A 21078-nucleotide genomic window follows, 5' to 3' on the forward strand; every position below is an offset into this window, starting at 1 on the left:
TATAGTAGTGTGTGTTCACTGCCCATCGTTAGATTTCTTTCTGTCACCACATATTTGGCTCCTTTTACCTCATCTACCTCCCTCCTCCCCACTCCACTCCTACCCTCTGGTGTGAATCACTTTTGAAATTTTTTCATTAGGTCTTTAAAAACCTGAGGCAAATAGCCTTACGGTTGGCAACAAGCCTCTTTAAAACAGGTTGAGCCGGTCCCGCCCCCCTTCTTTAGTTAATCAAGTTAAATAGTTAAAAATAACCACACAGATTGTAGTTTATTACATGCATTCAAGATTAAAAGAAATGAAGGGATCTCACCTGGAGATTGATCAAATTTTATATCTGGCTTTGCTATATGTGATTCTTTGCACTTGCCTTTTGGTTACCATGACAACTGGAGAGCTCAAGAGAAGGAAAGATTATTTTGACTGTAGGACTGAAAATAGGAGGAAGAGTTGGGACAGGTGTAGAAACACGGATTAAGGTCAGGGAACAGTGAGAGCTACAGGCTATGTGAATGTGTCCATACTGAGCATTTTGTTATTTTGTAGGGAAGACAGGCATGATGCTGAGTGATATTACAATGCAGAGTACATGAGTAAGACATGGAGAACCTAAAGGCCAATGAGGCAGGAAAGTTTGGTGTAGCCACAGTGTCCCCTGCTCTCCCCCTTCATATATTTTGTGCCCTAGTCCAGGGGTCCCCAACCCCTGGGCCGTGGACCTTTATCGGTCACTGGCCTGTTAGGAACCGGTTCACACAGCAGGAGGTGAGTGGCAGGCCAGTGAGCGAAGCTTCCTCTATATTTGCAGCCACTCCCCAGCGCTAGCATCACCACTTCAGCTCTATCTCAGATCATCAGGCATTTATTCTCACCGGAGCACGGGGCCCTGGTACCAGAAAGGTTGCTGCCTTAGTCTACCCTAGAATATGAGCACCTAATTTACCCAGTTCATCAGCCAGGCAGGAAACAGAATGAAAATATAATTAATAGCTAAATAAAAATCCCCACTCCGCTCCCTATTATTAGGCTGTCTTAAGCATCAGCCTGATGCTTTCTTAATGAGGTGCCCTCAGAGGAAGGGACTTGGTGGCAGAGTAGCAGCAGCTGGCCTTCACAGGGTCTCTCCAAAGTGCAAAAGCTAGCAAGTCCCCAACTCATGGAGCAGCCTAGACATATTGGGAGTACCTTGTCTCCTATGGTGGTCGTAGGGATAGATACTGGCAACTGGTAAGCTAAAACTAACGGAAGAGGGCAGTGGTTCTCAAATTGGACCTGCCTTAATTTGGCACGCATTGGTAAGGACTGATCCTCATGCAGGATGCCCTTCTTGGCGGTTCATTCTGTCCACTTCTGCCACAGGCACAGCCACTTCTTGGGCTCCAGCTGCCACAGGGACAATTACAGCCACCTCTTGGGCTCCAGCTGCCACAGGGACAATTTCAGAATTGATTCTGGTTTCTACCCATCACAATGCCAAACCACTCCCTCATTTTGTATTTAAAATTTTTTAAATATTTTTTTATATTTTTAAAATACATTTTTGTATTTTTATTTATTACTTTTTATTTGTTGCAATACTGATTCCAAGTAAAGGTAGAGAAATGTACTTGCTCCCCAAAAATAAGAATTGGAAAATTTTACTGCTTAAAATTGCTGAGTCATTTGACACTCAAGAACGATTTCCTAATGAATCACTGACTTGAATTATGTCACATCTTTATTCTAAATCTGTCTTTTGTGTTACTTGCTCTATTTCTCTGACCGCTTGTTGGTGAAAAGGGAGTTTGGTGATGTGTAACCTTTGAAAAGTGTATTTATTAAGGCTCTTTGCATCATGTCATTTGAGCATTATAATCCTGGCTTTTTATTATATATTTTTTCCCGCTTGTTCTCAGTTTTTATTCCTGACTGTTCTGCAATCTCTCTTTACTGCATGCTTGAGTTACAAGTATATAAAAAGAATTGGCTTTTATTACATGCTAAGATGAGGATGTTGTATTCCAGCTTTATAATAGTAAAGTAGCATTGGAGAAAATGTTTTATTCTAAAAAGACTGAATATTTCCGACTTTAAAAGAGTTTCAGTTAATTAAAGTTAGGAATGTAAAAAGCCAAAAAGTAATTCTTTCACCCTATAGTTTTTTATCTAGCTATTAAATATGATTTTGTTGTGTTTAGAGCTTTACCTAATAATACTTTGTTTTCAAATAGTCAAACAAAAGTGAATGTGCTTGTTGGACTGTCTTTACTATATTTCATTATTCTTCTTAGCTACGTTATAGCCTATTAAAAATGGTTTTATATTTGCTGACAGTATAGATGATTCATGTTTATTGCACAGTTAATGTGAGGTATATTTTGCATCTTGGAGTATCATCCTGATCATGTGTTCTCCTGCCCCCTCCCTGCAAGCCATCTGCTTTCTCTCAGAACAGCTCTACTGCTTACATATTCCAAATTTATTTATTTATTTACCAAACATCTGATATGTCCAAGGCACAATTGTACACATTTCAGGAAATGTAAAAAAGATAACACTACATTTATATACTGTTTTATAATTTTTAAAAATATATTTTACATTGTGGGGTGGGTGGGAAGTAGTCAGAGAAGAGGTAAGATTCCTTAGAGAGGAACCCTGAAGTAGATGGGTAGGATATTGCCAGGCAACTGAGAGGGAGGAGATTCGTATGGAGAGATGTGAAGTAGGTAAAGCTTATCCTTGTCTCTCCCATCTTATTCCTCTCTTCATCCAAAGTTTGCTTCCAGCATGCCTCCCTATTCCTTACCCAAACGAATGTGAGCTTCAGGAGGGCAGGGGCTTTTATCTATTTTATTAATTGCTGCATATCCAGCAGCAATAATGCCTGGCACATGAAGATGCTAAGTAGGGTTAGTTTTGAATTAATCAACATTTAAATGAATTGATAATTATTTGTAAGGTTTAGGGTCTGTGACCTTCTAAAATGTCAGTTGGTTCATTTTTCTCCTTAAATCTTGACTAATAAAATTTATTATCAAACTTTCAAAAAATTTTATTTTAATTTATATCTTTAAAGTTGTGAGTGAGATTATACATAATATATATTTTACAGTCATTTTTAAGTTTGTTATTGTTATTAACTTCTTTCATGTTTTTTTCCCATTTTTATATTGTTTGTCTCATTGATTTGTAAAAGATATTTTATATTAATATCAATTTTTGCCAGTCATATGTCTTGCAAACATTTTCTCCAGCTTGTCATTTATCTTATGACTTTGTTTACTGTATTATTTACTGTGCATTATTTTTAATTTTTACATAGTCATCTTTGTAATTATTTTATGTTTTCTGAGTTTCTCCTTGATTATTTAAGAAAAATTATCTTATGCTTTCTAGCACTTTAATTATTTTTCTTTTTTTGGACATATATATCTTTGATCTATTTAGGACACTTTTAATTAAATAATCCATCTTTTTTTTGTCACTGATTTGAAATGTCATTAATTAAATAATCCATCTTTTTTTTGTCACTGATTTGAAATGTCATCTTACCAGATACTTAATTTCCGTATGTATTTGGATACATAACTGGTCCATCTTTTCTATTCCACTGATCTTTTTATCCATTCATGCGTCTGTACCAACATGCTTAAAGTACTGTATCTTTATAATATGCTGTTTTTTGGTGTGTGTGTATGTGTGTGTGTAAGTGTGTGTGTGTGCATGTGTGTGCGCGTGCATATAGGTCTATACAATTTTATCCCATGTGTATATTTGCATAACCACCACCACATTCAAGATATAGAACTGTTCCATAAACACAAAGGAACTCCCTAGTGCTAGCCTTTTATATGTTCATCCTACCCTGTCAAGCTCCATCAACCATTAATTTATTCTCCGTGTCTAGTTTTGTTATTTCAAGAATGTTTTTTAATGGAGTCATACAGCATAAAGCAAATAGCCTTTCGAAATTATTTTTTTTCACTAAACATAATGCCCTTGACATCCATCCAGGATATTGTGTTTATCACTAGTTTGTTCCTTCTTATTGTTGAGTTGCATTCCACTGTATGAATGTTAGTTTTGTTTAACTGTTCCCCAAGTTCAGTTGATGTTATTTGGGTTAGACATTTGGGTGATATTGTTTTTTTTTTTTCCATTACAGTAAAGCTGTCATGAACATTTATTTGTGGTGAAGAATGTTGTTGTTCTAAGTAGAGAGTATTGGATTAAACATAATCCTCCATTTATAATATGCTGTCATCAATGGCCCGGTGCAGAGCCCTCTTATTCAAATATTTATTTTCATTTGTTTGTACTAATGAAAGGAACACCCATGAACCTACTACCTAAGCTAAAAACAAATAACTTACATCTTCCCTATGTTCTCTCTCCAGCTTTATTCCATCCCCTTGCCTCACCCTCCGAGATGCCCGCCCTCTTGAATTTTGTTTTTATCATTACTTTGGGGGAGTGGGTGTTTCATCACATGCAATATTTGTTTTATTTGTTTTTATTTTTATAAAAAGATTTTAATAATCTATGTTATCTTCTGGAATTTTATGTTACTAAAATTTTTTGTCAGTTTTCATTCCTAATTAATATTCTATTGTGAGAACATAACAGGAAAATTTAGATTGTTTTAAGTTTTTGCTGTTACAAGCAAAAGTCCTGCTTCTAATCACTAAGATATAATTTAATAATAATAATGCTTTGTTTTAATAGTAATAAAAATAATACTATAATCTCATAATAATAATAGTGTGAGTATCCATCGTAACACTGCTACATTGATCCGAGATTCTTTATGATAGCCCTAGCCTTGTATTTAACTTCATAAATTAAAAAGGTCAGCGGAAAACCAAGTAAGATCTAAATATTCTCCCCACTCATGGTGATATTTATGTTTTATGATGAACCTCTGCCTGATATAACCTTCCAAGGTCAACTTTATAAAGTATTTGTTGGGAGTAAGGAATTATTTATGTTTATACAGTTGGTCCAGGAAGTGAACCACTGTGCCAAATAGGACCAGAATCCTTTTACTGGTGTTGACATTCAGATGACATGAAAAAGAACGGCTCTCATTCTGCAGAGGTTGTCCATTTAGTGGACTGGATGTCTTCTACATACCCCTCTAAATCTACCCTCCACCCTTCTACAGTCCACTATGTGCCTTAAGAGGTTTCCACAGGCTTTCTTCTTTCTGGCTTCCAATCTAGTTGGCCAATGGGAACACCAACAGGTAATTGAAAGAAAGAGGAGATTGAGGTTGGAATGCAATCTGATTTATCCCTTGACATAACTCATGACAGGGGGCCCTCTCCACACAGCCCTTTTGGTCTCTGATTCCAGTAACTGCTATCTCCCCTCATCCCTTCAGGCTTTAGAGGAGTAACACCTCCCCACCAGGTGGTTTCTAGCCCTGGCGCACCACATTTATCCTTTGTGGTATTTCTACCCATATCTTTATACAGAATTTCTACTAAACTGTCCTCATATTACTCAATTTGAAAGGCCTCTCTTTCCTGTCAGCATGCTCATTGAGGTGACAGGTGATCATTTACTTGTCACATGGTGGAAAAGGCATATCTGCAGTAGAAGAGAACAAGAGAGAATGAGAGTGCAAGATTTAGAGAGAAAGTCCTGGTGCCATGGAAATCTGAATCACGGTCTTCGAGCTCTTCTTTTCAAGCTCTTCTTTTCATTCCTTTAGTTACCTTAGTATACTTCACGACAAACAGGCAAGTAACAGGGAGCCCATTGGTGTTTAAACCTATTCGAGTTGAATTTTCTGTTATTTGCCATGAAGTATACTACGTTAGCTCATGGCTTAGGAAACTACAAAGTCCAGAGATAGGTTGTGCTTCAGAATTAGTTGATTTGGTAGCTTAATGTTACCAAAGACCCTGTTTGCCATCCAGTGTCAGCTTTATTCTAAGGATGGTTTTCGACATAGTTGTAAAATGGCAATTGTATCTATTCTCCTCCCATCTGGTGGGAGACAGTTGCTTTCAGATACTTTCAGAAAATTTAGGAGATTCTTTCTCTGAAACTCTCAGCAAACCTCTCCTTGCTTCTCTTTGGTCCATATACTTTCACATGACTATCCTTGAACCAAGTACTGATTGGAGGTGGGATTATGCTGATTAGTGTCAACAGGAGCATAAGCCCTTCTTCTTGAAGTGGGAGGTGGGAATCTTGGGGGGTGGTCAGTTTCTCCAAAAGCACATGTGTTCCACAGTAGGGATGGAGGGTAAGAGTAGATAATGAACAACAAATAGGGGAGATACCAAGAGAGAAGGGAACAGATATTGGGGAGATAACCACAATATCTTCTATACTTTCCCAGCTGTATAAGCCAACAGTTTATTTCCTGCTTAAACTATTTTAAATTTCTTTCTTGTCTTGAAAAAGCCCTGATTAATAATACAATTAGGAATATCTTGGTACTAGTACTATCTCTGCCATTTCCTAGCTGTGTGACTTTGGGCATGTCACATAAGCCATCTAAACCTTAACTTCTGCTTCTGTAAAATTAAGATGAATAACATCTGCCTGACCAGGTCACTAGGAGCTCGAGTGAGATGAGAACTATGAAAACACTTTGTAACCCATAAAGAGCTAAACAGGTGTGAGGGCTCTTTATTAACAGTAGCTTTGTTCTTGCCATACCCTGGAGATCATGTTGCTCTCTTTAGCGAGCAAATTAAATGGTCTCGCCTGACTCAGAAATGCTTAATTACTAACAACCTCCCTAAGGTCTATCGTCTTACCTTTTCATAAGAGACTTCTCTCTGAGCTACTAAGAGCCGGAGTTGGATTAAATTAGAGAGTTGGTTTCTCCACTGCCCTGGAAAACAACCGAGATGTACAGGTCATTCTGATCAATCCAAAAGCATTTACTAAGCACCTTGTGGAGTCCCTATTGATGCAGGACAGGGCAAATTTCCCCAAATGACGGGGAGACCAAGCCCCTCTAGTGAGTAGAGAGGGCCAAGTGTTCAGGGAATTCAGTTTATATATCATTCTTTAGTTCCTGCGAGTGATTGTTTAAAAGATTTTGTTAACCCATTTCCTTTGATATAGACATACAGTGAGGAAGGAGAAGAATATGTAGTGTGAAAAGGTAAGAATATGTAGAGAATGACTGTTAGTAATCCCAACAGAAATCTTCCTTTGTTCTGAAGGTGTCCTCCAGGCCTGGCTGCAGGGCTGATCAGCATATTGCAGTCTCTGAATGTAGCTTGATTAACATTTTAATTCTCTTGCTTCCTCCCTACATTACTGCTATGCTAGAAATATATAAAACCATAAAAAACTGTTAATGTGAATTATCATAGAGAGAGCAGCCTTCTATGCAACTGGAGATTAGTAAAGCGGCAAACATGCTATCTTTCAGCTATTATTCAAATTTCTATCAAATAAGGACTTTTATGAGTTGACAGTCACAAAGAAGAAAGTGTTGAAGGAAATGATGATATGGTTAGGAATTTGACAAAGTGGGTTTTGTTAAGTAGACTTTAGAGAACTTAGGACACCTATGAATCTCTGCGTTTCCCACTCATCCTCTGGAGATGATAATTCTACTTTGAGAAAACAGTTAACTGGGTTCAGTTTAATAAAGATAGCTGTAATAATAAGAATAATCATGTAGAGGCGGAGAAAGATGCTTTCTCTCTGCCACTGCACAAGCTGTTAGAGTTAACTACACTGAATAATCTAAGTCTAATGCTATAGTGATTCTCATCAGGAAAACACTTTCCGAATACATCTTTCTCTTTTGTCCTCACATCCTAGTAATGTAGAGAAGAGGCGAAAGAATTAAAATGTTAATCAAGCTACATTCAGAGACTAAAATATGCTGATCAGCCCTGCAGCCAGGCCTGGAGGACACCTTCAGAACAAAGGAAGATTTCTGCTGGGATGCTAACAACCCTTTCCCCACAGCTGTGAAGGGGAAACAGGAACCAACAGTCATTCCCCATGGCTAAAACGATGGGGAACCTATGGATTAAAGGCTGGGAAATGCCAGCGGGCCTTTCGCTCTACATATTCTTACCTTTTCACGCTACATACTCTTCTCCTTCCTCACTGTATGTCTATATCAAAGGAAACGGGTTAACAAAATCTTTTAAACAATCACTCACAGGAACTAAAGAATGATATATAAACTGAATTCCCTGAACACCTGGCCCCTCTCTACTCACTATCTTTCCAATCCTCTCTTGGTCCCTCTCCCTCTCTGTCTCTGAGAGGAGACCACACGCTGTCTGTGGAGTGTTACCCCTTTTCTAATAAACTTTCCTTTTGACTCTAACTTTGGCGTGTGCGTTTAATTCTTTTCCACACTGTCCGCCAAAGGACCCTCTTCTTCTCTCGGTGTGGGGCTTAGTATCCCCCTAACCCCCGACTTAGGGAAATGTGCCCTGTTCTGCCTCAGGGTACATCAATGAGTAAGGGAAGGGAAGAATCAGGCCTGTGTATTTTTGATAAAAAAGTGACTTCCCCCACACACCTTTGAGACCCACTAGCCTAAGATAATGAGTTTTGAGTACCCCCCAACTCTCTTCATCCAATATTTTCTTCCATCTGTCCCAGAGAAGCTCAAGGGATAAGTAACTTGTTGGTTCAGAATCCTAGAGCTAGCACAGAAGCCTGGAGCCTGTGCTTCTAAATCCAGTTCTTTCGCATTATCCCAAACTGCTTCATGATCATTATTGATGTAAACCTTAACAGGAAGTATATGTATTGCCCTTTTATTACATTTAGTGCACTATGATAGAACTACAGGATAAATTAAATATATGTATATGCATATATTTATACGTGTGTATGTATATATCAAGGTCCTTGGTTTTATTAGTGTTTTTCATCTAGTTAGGAAGACAGGACATATCATCAAAAGAATTAAAAATAAAAGAGCGTGTTCTTAGTACCAAATGAGTGATTTAGATCAGTGAAGCACTGCAAGTAATTTGTTGCTAATAATGAAGCAAATTTTGCATATGATTTACCTTTATAAAATAAATTAGAGCAGATTATAAAGATAATAAAGACATTCTTATTCACATTTCAGTATGCTTTCTTAAGTTAGGGGGAAAGGGGGTAGAATTATATGTAACTAGCCAGAAATTACAAATTGTGCATACACAATATATCATTTCATATGTAACTTAATCTATTTTTCTTTAAGAATAGGGAAATAGCTGAGAACAGTTGCCCATCCCTTTCCCTGCTCTTGTCACACTTCTGCCCTGCTCCTTCTGTCCTAGAGAACAGAGTAGACTTTGGAGTGACTCAGAATATGTTACTTATTCATTCAATAAATACCATTGAGCTTGTGCTAGGGCCAAGTGCCATTCTCAGGCCCAAGGTACAGTGTCGAACAAGAGAGTCTGTCCTCACAATGCTGATAATCCAGTGTGAATATGTGCAGTAAAAAGACAATTAGAGTAAGGTATGGTAAATGTGATGGCAGGGTTAATATAGCATCCTTCCAAAACAGATAAGAGGGACACTAAACCCAGTGTGAGTTAGGAGAGGCTTCTCAGCAGGGCCATTACCAGCCCATATGGCACCTTTTTGTGAATCAGGAAGAAAAAAAAGTACCTTTTCCTCAAAATACTTGACTTCCAATTGCCAGAAAATTGTCATAAAAAATATAAAGTAGTATCTGTGCTGTGATTGGCATACCCGAGGTATGTGCAGTGTGCAGTCTGCACAATCATGTGTAGTACCTTGCTTCCCAAAGGAAATAGTATTTAAGCTGAGATCCATACGGTGAGAGTGAGTTAGCAGACTCACTACCTGTAGGCACTAGGCATGTCAGAGAATTGGATCTGCTGCCCAGTTGTGCCATTATTTATTTAGGAAGCAAAGCCCTCCTGTGGCTGCTCTTGTGTCTTCATGGATGCCATACTCTTTTCCCTTCACTTTAGTCTGGTCTCCCAGGAAGTCCTGCAGGTCATTTAATCTCTCTGGGCCTATTCGTTTACCAGAAACTGGGATAACAGCTTGTGTTTCTGGAACTTAGCCTTCAGTGATGCTTTATTCAAAAAGAAAGAAACCCCAAGAGAAAACCCAATTCTCTCTGGGAGGGGCTAGCCTGGACAGTACATATCTGAAGGCCTGGGGATTGTGGAGCTTTCTCCTACTAGCTGCTAATTATACCATTCCTTTGATTTCAGTTTTTGATTTTTGTTTTTGTTGTTTTAACTGTGGTATTTTCTTAGCTCAAATATGAGAAATAAATGAGCATGGAACCATTGTTGGAGCATGGAACCCTGTCGTTCTTAGAATCTTAAATTATTAGCCCTGAGAAAAATCCCACAGTATGCTTTCTCCTCTCAGCATTTTTATCTGGGTGAAAAATAAACAGCAAATGCAGACTTAAAGGGGAGTAGAAATGGCTTGGGGTTTTTTCACAAGATAAAACTAGAGGAGGGTTCAGTAAAGGACTAGGACAGCTCCAACTTCTTTGTTTTGGTAACATTGGGGCTCATGTATAAATGGAATGTATATGAATCTCATAACTTTAAGAACCAGCTGACAGGTGGAACTATTCTTCCCAGATCATCTGCACCTCTATATAAAGAACAGAGTCACATTTCGATGCCCTGGATGTCTTGATCATGAAATGAGCTCTACTTTAGGGAAGTCACCAGTCCCCATTCTTATACTTTAATTGCCTAACATAATGCTTGTTATGTTACATTCTGTTGTGTTATGTTGTTATGCTATTTATGCTATATTACATTATGATATATTGTTTCTGGGTTTACTGAAAATTCTTTTCATTCTATACCCCCTCTCTTTCATGCCTCTCTACAGGCTCTAACAATATTGTTTTAGTAGAGTTGCTAGAATCTTAGATTGTCCAAATGGAAAAACTTTAAAGAGTATCTGTCCTAGTTCTGCAGATTACAGCCAAGAAGCACAGGCCCAGAGGGGTAGTGAATGACAAAGGTTAGCTAGGGAGTTAGAGGTAGAACTTAGTGTCATGCCCAGCATTCTTTCCTACTCTTTCCACCACTGACACTATCTCTTTTGCCAGGTAAGTAGGTTGGCTGAATTTTGGCATGGTTCTAAAAAGCCTACTGTCTTATCTCTCTAGCTACAAATCTGTCTTCTCTGGTTCCTTCCTCTTCCCTCCTTTCTCCCTTTCAAATTTTGACTCTGATCCAGGAGCCATAACAGGTGTTCAGCAAATCCTGAATCTTGGCTGGCAGGATCCTAGGGGTGGAGCATGCCCTTGTGCCACCCAGTTGGCTGCCAGGTCAGTTTCAAGGTCTTTCTGGTAATCTCCAAGGCCAATTCTTCTAAAAGGCTCCTTCCTCCTTGGAACGTCCAGTGATTGGCATGAGGAAAATCTTCAAAATTCTCCTCTGAGCTCCCCAACTAGGGATGAATATTTTATTACAGACTTACCTTGAGCTGCCTAAAGATTGTTCTCTTTTGTACTAAGCTCGACACAGTATTAATATACAACAGAAGCTATTGCTGACAATTTGGTAATAAAAACTCACCCAATTATCTGAAGCCTTCCCAATCTCAGTTCCACTGGAGAGAGTGGGACTGCTGTAATGCCAAGTGCAATACCTTTTATAGGCTCCATAAATATTTGTAATGAATATGCAAAATAGGCCTCAGTCTGAGCTTAAATTATGTCCACTTTTTGAATTCACACAGGTGTGGGCATATCTAGTGTGTCAGGCATGGGAGTGTACTGCTCAGATCACCCACAAGAGAGCCTGCTGGGAGGAAGGGAGTTGGCTGACAGCCTCCAGCCCAGGCACCTTTGGAATCTACAGCAGTGATTATACCACAGTCATGCTTTTCCTGTTCTTCTCCCTGTCGATGACTGCAGACGTGGTAGAGCCAAACACTGCTGTTCTAATGTGCAGTGTTTGCTCTGCAGTCCCCCATTAGCCCAGCTGAGACTTTCTCAGAGCCTGCACTGAAGTGTGAGGCTTCTCCTGCCCAATCCTCCTCCCTTCCACCTCTCCTTTCACAGGTGTCAGAACTGCATTACAGACTGAGGCTCTCCCACCTTCCCTTCCCTTCTCCTACCTTCCCTCTCCTGTTTATCCTTCACAGGTGTTTCCCCCAATAAACTGCTTGCACTACTTGCTCCATCTTTGCATTTGCTTCCTGGAGGATCCAAACAGATACTTTAGACAAGTAGGCCCAACTCACCAAAAGTCTGTTTTTCATGAGGGCTTTAGGTCTCTCCTGGAAGGGAACTCATCATAAGGAAAGTGAGAAAATAGGCAATGTAGGTCCAGTAACAGAATATTCAGCATCAAAGAGGAGTGAGTCTAAGTTCAACATTAAGTTTATCATGAAGATTTGTTTCCTGGCCTTGTTTCCCCACTATGGGTTCATGGTTAGAAAAGAATGGGGGCTGGGAGCAGGGGATTAGAAGCAATCGAGAAAATATAGAAGAGCTGCTTTACTAAAATCTCTGAATCAAAGGGCATAAATAATACCTGTTGAAAGCCCATGTGTCAAGTATATTATGATGTGGGGAGAAAGTATCCTTCTCCCCTTTGCACAATCCATATAATGGGCACTATGTACTGGGGACTCAAGAAGGGTCAGCGTCACCTGGCATTTCAACAGCATGTGAGAATCACTCTCTGGGCCTCCCAGAAATTAAGAGGAGCATTTTTCAAGGAGCTAGTGTCCTTTATTAACATGGAGGCAAGAGCTTGCAAGACTATATAGAAATTTGAATCGCAGAGCTGAAAGGAACTATAAAGATTATTTAGTCAATTGGTTCTCAAACTATGTTCCATAGAGATTCTCAATGTCCTGAGGGAAGGAGCTCTAAAGAAGAAATATAAATGTTTAGTAGTTCAAATAAGGGAGAGGTTAATCTGAGGCAAGAGGGTTTTCAATAAAAGTAAGGGGATGAACAGATGAATTAACTAGTCTAGGTCAAATGGCTAATAAGTGGAGGAGCTAAAATGAGAATCATAATTTCCTGGCTTCTTGTGTGCCTTCATAGGGAACTTTAGCTGTTACTTTTGTAAGGTGGTGGCTGTAAGCAAATTACTCAGAATGGAAAGAATTTGGGGGGTCATGGTCATGTTTTGTCTCTATATTTCTACTCCTGGGAATAAGGCAGATTTTATCTGCCTTTTGGATACAACTGGGTGACTCTAAACAAGTATGTTCTTCCTGGAATCTGGTTTTTATGATTTTTATCTTCAGGCTCACAAGTCAGCTGGAGCAGAGATGCCGACAGAAAGGCCTAATGGAAAAAACATGTTTGCTTTTAATTTAGAATAAGAATAGCCAGCCACACCCCACAGATCAAAAAACTTCCAGTGCCCTGCAGCAGTGTATAGAGCAGCATTTCTGAGACAGTTCTAAGAGATATTTCATATGCTCCTGAAAAAGGATTCCATATCAATATTTTGGGGAATGTTTCCTATTATATCCTTGTCTTGAAGTTTCATGCTGCACATAGAAACGTCTCTGAAGAGCTCAGCAAAACATGTCTATTTAAACTTAATCCAATATGTTTGCAAACTTGTTTGTTTGTGGAAACTTTTATTCATGGAATATCTATTATCATCATACAGAACACACTTGGGAAATGCCAAGGAAAAGACTACTAACAGGGAACAGAGGAGTCTAGATTATGGTCCTGGCTCTGCCACTAACTTGCATTTTTCTATCTTCTTTTTCCTCATCTGCAAAAGGAGAGGGTTAGAATCAGTGATTTAGAAAGAAAAAAAGGACTACCATTTATTTGCACACTTACTCTGTGCCAGGCGCTGACATGCTGTCAGGGCCGTATGTTTAAGAGGGCCCTGTGCTTGGTGTCACCATATTGAAATTCTTAATTTTTAAACAAGGAGCTCTGCATTTTCATTTTGCACTGGACTCTGCAAATGATGTTGCTGGTCTTGTGTAGATAGATTAATAAGTAAATATTATTTCTAATATTAGAAATGTTATTTCTAATATTACCTTTAAACTTATGCATGTGCATAATTTATGATATATAGATATGGAAGCTGAAAACGAAAGAGGTTAAATAAATTTCTCAAGGTCACATAGAGAGTGAATAACTGAGCTAAGATTCCAATCTAGTCCATTTGGCTCTTCTCCACTAGACTAGATGCCAGTGCAAACATTCTATGATTCTAAGATTCTTTTTTCAAACTACTACTGGATCTATCTCACTGTTCAATTAACAGAACTGCTGTATTAATCCCATTCACTGTCTGAATGAATATTTGGTTAAATGAAGTAGCAAGTGATGGACTAGACGTCAGTAAATGAATGGCTATAGAAGTTAGACAGACATGGAGTCCAACAAACCTGATTCTGCCATTTACTAGCCATGTGACTGGTAACCCACTTGACTTCTGTCTCAGTCTACCTCATAGGTATGTTGTGAGGATTAAATGACGTAATGCATTGCCTAACACATGATAATCCCTAAAAGATTATTGCTATTCTTTTACTAACTTAGCCAGGTTAGATTTGCTATTGTGATATCAGAGCTTCAAGTATTGGAACCATTTGATTTGTTCAATAAAAAGTATAAACATTAGATTTACTTACTATTTTTCTAAATTAAATCAAATTAAATTTGACTTCACCCCTACCTGCCAGGTGGGTGGGATATCCAATTTCAGAGCTTTTGTGGTGCTGCAGAGCCCCTAGAGTGTACCCAATCTAGAAAATCTGGGGAACTGTCTTCAGCCGTTGTAGTTATGGCCCATCGTTCAATGAGCTGTGTTCCAGTCAGATGGATCTGGCCCAGTTGCTCAAGGCATTTACTCTTTCCATTCCAAATGTGGCCATCAAGAGTTCCTATATGGCCCCCAAAGCCATGGCTTGCTGTTCATTCCCTCGGTGTCCTTATAGTCTCCACTGCCAGAAATGCTGGGAGAGAGCCAAGCCCAGGTCCCCACCACCCCACCATCCTTCTGGTTTTATAGAATTCATCTCTGCTCCCCTTTAATCTTCAGAGCTTCCCCTTCCCAAATAATTCAGCTCTCTCCCGTCAAAAATGTATGTATTAGAAACAGACCTCTAAATGTTTTCCCCTGAGGTAAAGAAAGCCTTCCAACTTACAAAAGACAGTTAAGTCTTTTCAAAGAGGGTACAGAAAAAATTTTTCTTTAAGTCTTTTTACTAAGTCCATAGCAGAAAAACAAAACAAAACAAAAAACAATTTAATTCACTCAGTTATACAGTGTTCTCAAACTTTTATTCATCTGTCATGAAGACTCCCATGACCCCTCTCCCTTCCTTGGCCACTATATTTCCGATCTAAGCCCACATGTCTTATCTTTGCTATAAACTGGGAGGCAGAGAGCATGGAGAAAGTGACAGGTCTAGACAGATTATATTTCTGATTTTCTCCATTTGGAGTGAGAATTGTCACAACCAACTGTTTGGAATTCTTCTTTTCTGTTCTTTAGAACTGCTTGGGAACAAAGAGAGCAGTGTTTGAAAACAAACAAACAAACAAACAAACAAACAAACCCATAGGCTTTGGAAGCCTTTATTTATGAGAATACATTTATATGTAATGGCACAGAGGTAACAGGGTATTAGAACAGGCTAGGACACTGATGCCCATGCAATAGGTAGAAGAGAAGGAAGCTTTGGGCCAACAGTTTTTTTTTTTTCCTGCTGTAGACAATTATGCTGGGGGTCTGTCAGGTCAAGGGCAAAATTAGAATTCTGCTCTAAAGTAGCAGCAGAGCTGTAGACCTGTAGTGCTGGGCCCTCTAGTGGTTAGTTCTTCCTCAGTGAACATACTGGCCATTTTCTACATGGCTGCTAGTCTCTATCACTGCTTTGTCTTCTTTTTGGTTTTGCTAGAACCACTGATTGCCTCCATCTATATTCTATCATTCAATTCTTCTATCATCTCATTCCTCTATCGTTACTGACACCAACTTTGGAACAGGTTCAGTGCTAGGGCACAGTTCTTGAGGGAGAGATTGATTCCCTTGGAAACACCGAGATGAAGAGTTGAATGCAGGTTTTGCGGGGAGTGCTCTTGGGAGATACACCAGTAAGGAAGTGCGGAAGCAGAAGTGGGCAGAGGGAGAAGCTAATTCACAATGTGGTTGTAACTGAAGCTTCAGCTGATCCTATGGGGAGTTCTGGAGCTGAGATGGCCCCTCAGAGCTGTCCCAAATCGAGGCTGTGGAACCAGACCTTTGCATCCCTATCATTGTGAGCCCCCAACAGGGGGTGTAACCTTGGATGGAATAGTTCCCTGTGGCTCAGGGCAATGTGCAAATGAGGGATGCAGCTATGAGCTGTCAGCAGCTCATGTTCCCACCAGCTGGGTAATGAGCATATTGGCCTCAAGAGCCTGAGCAGAGCACCACTGTATCCACTCCTGGGAGTTTGTAATCACATTTGTGAGCTCCTAGAGCTCTCTTTTTATATCTCTCTTTTGTTAGTTGCCCCTCAATGCAGGGAAGAAAAGTCCAGAAATGGAAGTCAGGAGAGAGAGATTCTAGCAAGACTCCTGCTGTGTGACCTTAAGTATGTCACCTAAATTATCCTGGCCTCAGGGCTAGCAAGGAAGTTCAATAACAGTTCTTCAACATTTATATTTTACCAAATGCTCTAACATCCACTCTAAATTGGACCAAAGTCTAAATCAAATGAGATAATGGAGATAGAAATACTTTGAAGAGTTAGAAGCACAATACACATCTAAGAGATTATGCAGCACAATACTTATGACTATGTTGACTCATTCCACCAATATTTATTAAGCATCCATTTTGTGCCAAGCCTTATCTTAGTTGTTGGAGGAATAGAGATGCATTAAACATGGTCCCTGCCTGCACCTTTGCACTGTTTTTAAGAAAGGGAAAAGACATGCCAAGAGAGTTATAAACAGGGCAGTAAGTTGAGTGAAAGTTGAGAGAGCAGCTCAAGGAGCCAGAGAGGGGTTCAATGTAAAGCTTCATAGAAACTGAAAATTTTATAAGTAGAAAAAGTGAAGTGGGTGAAGTAATCCATGCCTGAAACAAGATAGGGACTGTGCCTATCTTGTTTTCTTCAGTATTCTTAGAGCCAAACCTATTGCCTGACGTTTAGGTACTTAATAAATATTTGTTGAATGAATGAATGAGTAATAAATCAGGAGCAGAACTGTTAGCCCTCGGCTTTCCCACACAGCTCTTTGGAGAAGAATATAAATAATCTCCTGTTCCCAATTGAGGGAGATACACCAATGATTCACATTAGATCTTTTTCTAGAGATTAAAACTTCCTAATCTCTCAGCAGATTCTGTGGCTGGCCTCTTGCTTCCCTTTGTTCCCAATGTTAAGAGTCCAGGCTACAGAGACTCAGGGATCCTCACCCAAGAGGTGTGTCAATTAGTTTATTATTCACGTAAGCACTGTGACAATGCCTTGTCTTTTTTTTTTTTTTTTTTTTGAGGCACCTTGGTTGGGATAGGAGCTGGGCAGGGATGAGATTCTGCCTACTCGATTCCTTAAGGGGAAAAGAGAGGCCAGTTACAATGGCTGCTGGGAGAAAGGATCTAATGTGACTCCCAAAACTCTAGTGGGCAGAATACGGGCTTTGAATTCAAGCAAGTTTGTGTTAAAATCTAGACAGCTCAACATATTAATTAAGTGAATTAAACAAGCTATTTCACCTCTGAGCGTCTGCTTCCTCATCTATAAAATGAGGATAAAATAATAATTACCTCAAGAGTTTTTAAAAAGGTGAAATAAGGTAACATGCAAATTCTCAGCACAGTGCCTGTCAGAGATTCCTTGCTCATCAAATATTAGTTTTTCTTCCATTTTCTTCTTGTTCACTACTGACTCTCCTGCTTCCAGGAGGTCATTCTCTGTCGCAATTTAACCACTGCCACAGATGGGTTCTCTGATTTCATGCAGGTATATCATGTTCTTAGATTCTTAGTGGCACCTGGAAGAGGATTCTGTTTCCTGCACAAGGTTGGCTGAATACATTGCTTTGTCTATTTCCCCTTTGCCTGAACCAATGTCTTAGATATTACCATTTCAATGAGTACCAGAGGAGAAAAAAAATGAACAAAAGCGATACTCCCAGTTATATCTACAAGAGTCCAACCCCATCCCCCAGAAAACATGATCGAATCATAGTAGCAGCACTTCTTCCTTCTTGGCAGGCTATGCATTTTTTGTCCATGACCAGTCCTGGGAAGGTTGAGGAGGGTGGGGTGAAGACTACTAGCTGTTCACCAATATCCATTTTTTCCTTCCATAGCAATAGAAATGTGGCTGAGACACGACTGCTCAAATAGGAACCTCATTTGCCAGCGCCCCTTTAGCCAGTTGTGACCACATTACTAAGCCCTCATCAATGGATATGAGCAGAAGGCTTGTATGTAGCTTTTGCCTTGTTTATTGAAGGGTAAGTCTCTGGCCCTGGATAGCCACAAAAGGTGGTGCCAGTTCTGTGATGGAAATTGAGCTTTCGAGCCTTCCTGAGGAACCAGGCTGTTGCTAATCTCCAACCAAGACAACTTCCTTGTTTAGCTTTTCCCCACTGCTCTAGCCTGAACTAGCTCACAGGTACCACCCTTTTCCAGAGAATAGCCCTCAGCTGATGAGAAACTCCTTGCATCCCTCTTCTTGTTCCTGCTCCCCACCAGGGTGGCCCATAACCAATGACTGACTGATACAGAGGCATAAAAGGGCAGCCTCCTTGCCTCGAGGGCACGTAATCCTGCTGTGTGGTTTCTGCCCGAGCTGTGTACAATTCCCTGAGGATCAGGCCAGGGCTAGACATGACCTGAGACACCCTCGTTTGGCTCTTCTCCTTTCCTACCTACTTCACTCTCTCCCTTGCAGCTTTCTCTGAAAAATGCTTCCTCAGTTAATGCCTATCTCAGGCTCTGCTTCTAGGGAACCCAACTGCAGTCTACTGATGTCGATACTCTGCCATCATTTTCCCAGTCACTTTCCCATTCATTTCTGAAGAAAACAAGATAGGCACAGTCCCTATCTTATATCAGATCAATGCTCTGGGCTGGGTGTGGTATGGTGCTGAAATTGGATGTAGGGTGCCAAAGATGAAGAACAAGTGAGCGCTATTGAAGTAATTCTAAGGAATACCTACTAAATGGGGTTGTTATGAAGGTTTTAAAAGCTAAATGACCAATGCCTGACATGTAGTAAATGCTCTTAAATATTAGGGCAGGGATTTCTTTGATCTTTTTTATTTACTTATGTATTCCACATGTGCCTAGATGAGGGCTTGGCACATAGTAGGCATTCAATAAGTATCTGTTGAATGAATGAATACTGAAGTTTGGCTTTGAGGGCTCGAGGTGGTGTGCTGGATCTGGCCAGCAGAGGGCATACCTAGTGCAGACAAATGAGCCTGTGGGCTGAAAGAAATCTTGGGATAGAACTTCCAGACGATTGGGCTGGGGTAGAGCTGGGGGGAAGGCTGAGGGGAGTACCTGCATCATAGAATATTAGAATGTTTACATTATACCACCTTAAAATCCTAGAATTTTATTTAGTCTGATCCTGGGTGGGTGTGAGATACACTGAACCCCTACCTTGTGAATTCAAATAAGTAGTGCAAGCCTGCACATCCCTGAAGTCACCCTGGTGTCTGCAGCTCCTCTTTTGAACTTGTGGACTACCCCATACTTCTCTCAGTAACTCTCCTCTTGGGTTTATGCTAATATACATTGTGTTTCTGTAACTTGCAAGCAAAAGAATGTGTGTTACTTTATTATTAAACCCTGCGAGTATAAGAACTGTGTGAAGGGGAGCCTCCTCCCTGGATGGGGACCCTGAAACCCTGAGTGGCCATACTGGGCTTGCTTCCTCTCTTCAGGAGAGTGATCTTGCCAACATTTCTGCCACCGAGCTTCCCTTGTTTTGTTCCCTTCATTCACTCTGGCCATTTTAGAGCTGTTCTATCTTTCAAAGCCCAGTTCAAATTCTACCTTTCTTGGACTCTAGTCTAGCTCTACTCAATCTCATTTCTCAAAACTCTTCAAGTATTCATCACCTGACCATTCATTCTTACACTCGATTACAGTCCATACATTAATTGGGATTTGGGGCCAGGTGGTGTCTCAAGTCCCATCCAGCTATAGACTTCTGAGTCTGTTGTCTTCCCATACATCACATCTTTTAAGCAGGTCTCTACCTTCTTCCTCAAGAAGACAGAAGGAAAGGCTTGAGTACACATGGGGCTTAGCACAGATTTTCAGGAAGTGAACATAACTAACTACTTATGGAAGCAAATGTGTTCTGTGAGCCTCCATTCAAGAAACAGATAGGCATTTATTTTTCTTTTTTCAAAGTGGAAGTAGCTCCCCCAACATCACTCATTATACAAGTAACATACTTGTGGTAAAATAAATCAAATACTACATAAAATTTTAAAGTAGAAAGGGAATATCACCCATAATCCTTCTCAAAGATAACTGCTATCCAAATATTCTTTTAGAGTTTTTGCTATACATGACTATGTATGTTTTAATAGGGCCTTCTGGAGATCCCATAAATAGAAATCAAACAAAACAGTGGGAGGTTCCAGCCTGGGATTTGTAGCTTGTAAAGTATTCACCCTCCACATTGCACATCTTAGAACCATTTGAAACTACTGATATTCAGCTGTTTTTGATCCATAAACACAGTGGTTTTATATGGTTTAACCTAATGATCACAAAGACTAGAATGTCAGAACAGGTACAACACTTAGAGACTTTCAAGTCTAACTATTTCACTGTGCTGAAGAGGGAATAAGTGACAGGCCAGTGCCACACACATTCGTGGTAGGCTCAGGGCTGGTTCTCTTTCCACTGAACCAGGTACCTGTCTATCATATTAAAAGATAGTATCTTTTAATATGATAATCTTCTAGGTGTGGTAATAATCTTGTAGAAGCAGATTTCAACTTGGTATCTGAAAATTTCTCACAGAACTCAATCAAAATGGAAGAGGCCATGTTAGAGGTAGGGAAGTCCCCGTGACTGGAGATGTGGCTGGGAAGGGCATTGTGACAACTGTGACATAGCTGGAGAGGCAGATAAACCACAGAGCTATTGAGGCTTAACATTCAGGGCCTGGCAC

General features: G+C 39.9%; 1 long non-coding RNA gene across 1 annotated transcript in view; it reads left to right on the forward strand.

The window, feature by feature from the left end:
* Positions 1 to 21078, forward strand: part of LOC112474565 — a 55242-nt gene that overhangs the window by 15581 nt on the left and 18583 nt on the right. The gene's annotated exons all lie outside the window — the stretch shown is intronic.

This window comes from Pteropus alecto, unplaced genomic scaffold (genome assembly GCF_000325575.1).
Source record: "Pteropus alecto unplaced genomic scaffold, ASM32557v1 scaffold7, whole genome shotgun sequence".
Taxonomy (NCBI): domain Eukaryota; kingdom Metazoa; phylum Chordata; class Mammalia; order Chiroptera; family Pteropodidae; genus Pteropus; species Pteropus alecto.